Raw genomic sequence first — 5,000 nt, 5'->3', positions numbered from 1 at the left:
CCCTCATGGAGCCTCTCCTCGGCCTAAAAATCCAGATTTTAGCCTTGACGGCGCCCCCATGTGGAGAACCAGGGCCCGCGGGGGGGTCTGGCCAGGCTCACTTCAACCCAGGAACACCTCTCTGACTTGGGATAGGCGACCGGCAAAAGTCCCCCCACGCAGCTGCGGAAGCCTGGGTTCAGCCAAGGTGCAGACCTCCAGCCGAACAGGGACTCATAGCCAAAACGCATACCCAGGCCTACGGAGGTGAAAACCAGCTTAAATGAGTCGAAATGTGTCGGGGCTGAGAGGTACCTCTCTCTCATATATTCTGCCGGTGGTGTGCAAAACTGGGTCTTTGCATGGAGTGTCACCCTATACCCACTTTAGGGACGCATGCAAAAAAGTGCCCGATCGCCTGGAACTGTCAGGCGGATTCGGCTCCCTGGAATTTCCTCATTCTGGTTCTTTTTCACTTTTTGTCTCTTTTGCGACATCTAGTGGGCAGGCTGCATTACTGCAACCGGGGACACCTCAAAACGCTTGGAACTGGGGAGCGGGCTCAATTTACAAACGTTTTGCGGGTCCTGGAAGTCAAAATTGTGACTTCTGAAAACGACTAAGTATCAAGGACTCATCGCGCGAATCGCTCTGGAACTGAAATCGGATGCGCGCACTGACATGCTCCCCTCTCTGGAAGTCTGACACAAGTTGAAAAATTTTCTAAGTCCCCAAAAATTTTTTTTTTCAACTTTTTTTCAATTTTCCCCCTGTGGGATATATATTTTACCCACACTTTTGGAGCCCTCCTGGGATGCCCTCTAACATACTAGAACCTCATTTTGTGGAAGTTTTCACAAAATTGTGAAATTTTCCAAAAAGTCAGAAATTTTGCAAAAACGACTAAGTATCAAGGACTCATCGCGCGAATCGCTCTGGAACTGAAATCGGATGCGCGCACTGACATGCTCCCCTCTCTGGAAGTCTGACACATGTGTGAAAATTTTCTAAGTCCCCAAAAATTTTTTTTTTCAACTTTTTTTCAATTTTCCCCCTGTGGGATATATATTTTACCCACACTTTTGGAGCCCTCCTGGGATGCCCTCTAACATACTAGAACCTCATTTTGTGGAAGTTTTCACAAAATTGTGAAATTTTCCAAAAAGTCAGAAATTTTGCAAAAACGACTAAGTATCAAGGACTCATCGCGCGAATCGCTCTGGAACTGAAATCGGATGCGCGCACTGACATGCTCCCCTCTCTGGAAGTCTGACACATGTGTGAAAATTTTCTAAGTCCCCAAAAATTTTTTTTTTCAACTTTTTTTCAATTTTCCCCCTGTGGGATATATATTTTACCCACACTTTTGGAGCCCTCCTGGGATGCCCTCTAACATACTAGAACCTCATTTTGTGGAAGTTTTCACAAAATTGTGAAATTTTCAAAAAGTCAGAAATTTTGCCAAAAACGACTAAGTATCAAGGACTCATCGCGCGAATCGCTCTGGAACTGAAATCGGATGCGCGCACTGACACGCTCCCCTGTCTGGAAGTCTGACAAAAGTTGAAAAATTTTCTAAGTCCCCAAAAATTTTTTTTTTCAACTTTTTTTCAATTTTCCCCCTGTGGGATATATATTTTACCCACACTTTTGGAGCCCTCCTGGGATGCCCTCTAACATACTAGAACCTCATTTTGTGGAAGTTTTCACAAAATTGTGAAATTTTCAAAAAGTCAGAAATTTTGCCAAAAACGACTAAGTATCAAGGACTCATCGCGCGAATCGCTCTGGAACTGAAATCGGATGCGCGCACTGACACGCTCCCCTGTCTGGAAGTCTGACAAAAGTTGAAAAATTTTCTAAGTCCCCAAAAATTTTTTTTTTCAACTTTTTTTCAATTTTCCCCCTGTGGGATATATATTTTACCCACACTTTTGGAGCCCTCCTGGGATGCCCTCTAACATACTAGAACCTCATTTTGTGGAAGTTTTCACAAAATTGTGAAATTTTCAAAAAGTCAGAAATTTTGCCAAAAACGACTAAGTATCAAGGACTCATCGCGCGAATCGCTCTGGAACTGAAATCGGATGCGCGCACTGACACGCTCCCCTGTCTGGAAGTCTGACAAAAGTTGAAAAATTTTCTAAGTCCCCAAAAATTTTTTTTTTCAACTTTTTTTCAATTTTCCCCCTGTGGGATATATATTTTACCCACACTTTTGGAGCCCTCCTGGGATGCCCTCTAACATACTAGAACCTCATTTTGTGGAAGTTTTCACAAAATTGTGAAATTTTCCAAAAAGTCAGAAATTTTGCAAAAACGACTAAGTATCAAGGACTCATCGCGCGAATCGCTCTGGAACTGAAATCGGATGCGCGCACTGACATGCTCCCCTCTCTGGAAGTCTGACACATGTGTGAAAATTTTCTAAGTCCCCAAAAATTTTTTTTTTCAACTTTTTTTCAATTTTCCCCCTGTGGGATATATATTTTACCCACACTTTTGGAGCCCTCCTGGGATGCCCTCTAACATACTAGAACCTCATTTTGTGGAAGTTTTCACAAAATTGTGAAATTTTCAAAAAGTCAGAAATTTTGCCAAAAACGACTAAGTATCAAGGACTCATCGCGCGAATCGCTCTGGAACTGAAATCGGATGCGCGCACTGACACGCTCCCCTGTCTGGAAGTCTGACAAAAGTTGAAAAATTTTCTAAGTCCCCAAAAATTTTTTTTTTCAACTTTTTTTCAATTTTCCCCCTGTGGGATATATATTTTACCCACACTTTTGGAGCCCTCCTGGGATGCCCTCTAACATACTAGAACCTCATTTTGTGGAAGTTTTCACAAAATTGTGAAATTTTCAAAAAGTCAGAAATTTTGCCAAAAACGACTAAGTATCAAGGACTCATCGCGCGAATCGCTCTGGAACTGAAATCGGATGCGCGCACTGACATGCTCCCCTCTCTGGAAGTCTGACACATGTGTGAAAATTTTCTAAGTCCCCAAAAATTTTTTTTTTCAACTTTTTTTCAATTTTCCCCCTGTGGGATATATATTTTACCCACACTTTTGGAGCCCTCCTGGGATGCCCTCTAACATACTAGAACCTCATTTTGTGGAAGTTTTCACAAAATTGTGAAATTTTCCAAAAAGTCAGAAATTTTGCAAAAACGACTAAGTATCAAGGACTCATCGCGCGAATCGCTCTGGAACTGAAATCGGATGCGCGCACTGACATGCTCCCCTCTCTGGAAGTCTGACACATGTGTGAAAATTTTCTAAGTCCCCAAAAATTTTTTTTTTCAACTTTTTTTCAATTTTCCCCCTGTGGGATATATATTTTACCCACACTTTTGGAGCCCTCCTGGGATGCCCTCTAACATACTAGAACCTCATTTTGTGGAAGTTTTCACAAAATTGTGAAATTTTCCAAAAAGTCAGAAATTTTGCAAAAACGACTAAGTATCAAGGACTCATCGCGCGAATCGCTCTGGAACTGAAATCGGATGCGCGCACTGACATGCTCCCCTCTCTGGAAGTCTGACACATGTGTGAAAATTTTCTAAGTCCCCAAAAATTTTTTTTTTCAACTTTTTTTCAATTTTCCCCCTGTGGGATATATATTTTACCCACACTTTTGGAGCCCTCCTGGGATGCCCTCTAACATACTAGAACCTCATTTTGTGGAAGTTTTCACAAAATTGTGAAATTTTCCAAAAAGTCAGAAATTTTGCAAAAACGACTAAGTATCAAGGACTCATCGCGCGAATCGCTCTGGAACTGAAATCGGATGCGCGCACTGACATGCTCCCCTCTCTGGAAGTCTGACACATGTGTGAAAATTTTCTAAGTCCCCAAAAATTTTTTTTTTCAACTTTTTTTCAATTTTCCCCCTGTGGGATATATATTTTACCCACACTTTTGGAGCCCTCCTGGGATGCCCTCTAACATACTAGAACCTCATTTTGTGGAAGTTTTCACAAAATTGTGAAATTTTCAAAAAGTCAGAAATTTTGCCAAAAACGACTAAGTATCAAGGACTCATCGCGCGAATCGCTCTGGAACTGAAATCGGATGCGCGCACTGACACGCTCCCCTGTCTGGAAGTCTGACAAAAGTTGAAAAATTTTCTAAGTCCCCAAAAATTTTTTTTTTCAACTTTTTTTCAATTTTCCCCCTGTGGGATATATATTTTACCCACACTTTTGGAGCCCTCCTGGGATGCCCTCTAACATACTAGAACCTCATTTTGTGGAAGTTTTCACAAAATTGTGAAATTTTCCAAAAAGTCAGAAATTTTGCAAAAACGACTAAGTATCAAGGACTCATCGCGCGAATCGCTCTGGAACTGAAATCGGATGCGCGCACTGACATGCTCCCCTCTCTGGAAGTCTGACACATGTGTGAAAATTTTCTAAGTCCCCAAAAATTTTTTTTTTCAACTTTTTTTCAATTTTCCCCCTGTGGGATATATATTTTACCCACACTTTTGGAGCCCTCCTGGGATGCCCTCTAACATACTAGAACCTCATTTTGTGGAAGTTTTCACAAAATTGTGAAATTTTCCAAAAAGTCAGAAATTTTGCAAAAACGACTAAGTATCAAGGACTCATCGCGCGAATCGCTCTGGAACTGAAATCGGATGCGCGCACTGACACGCTCCCCTGTCTGGAAGTCTGACAAAAGTTGAAAAATTTTCTAAGTCCCCAAAAATTTTTTTTTTCAACTTTTTTTCAATTTTCCCCCTGTGGGATATATATTTTACCCACACTTTTGGAGCCCTCCTGGGATGCCCTCTAACATACTAGAACCTCATTTTGTGGAAGTTTTCACAAAATTGTGAAATTTTCCAAAAAGTCAGAAATTTTGCAAAAACGACTAAGTATCAAGGACTCATCGCGCGAATCGCTCTGGAACTGAAATCGGATGCGCGCACTGACATGCTCCCCTCTCTGGAAGTCTGACACAAGTTGAAAAATTTTCTAAGTCCCCAAAAATTTTTTTTTTCAACTTTTTTTCA

This window comes from Phyllobates terribilis, unplaced genomic scaffold (assembly GCF_046119375.1).
Source record: "Phyllobates terribilis strain yellow unplaced genomic scaffold, ASM4611937v1 Scaffold_2457__1_contigs__length_129993, whole genome shotgun sequence".
Taxonomy (NCBI): domain Eukaryota; kingdom Metazoa; phylum Chordata; class Amphibia; order Anura; family Dendrobatidae; genus Phyllobates; species Phyllobates terribilis.
Note: the sequence above shows the minus strand (reverse complement) of the source record.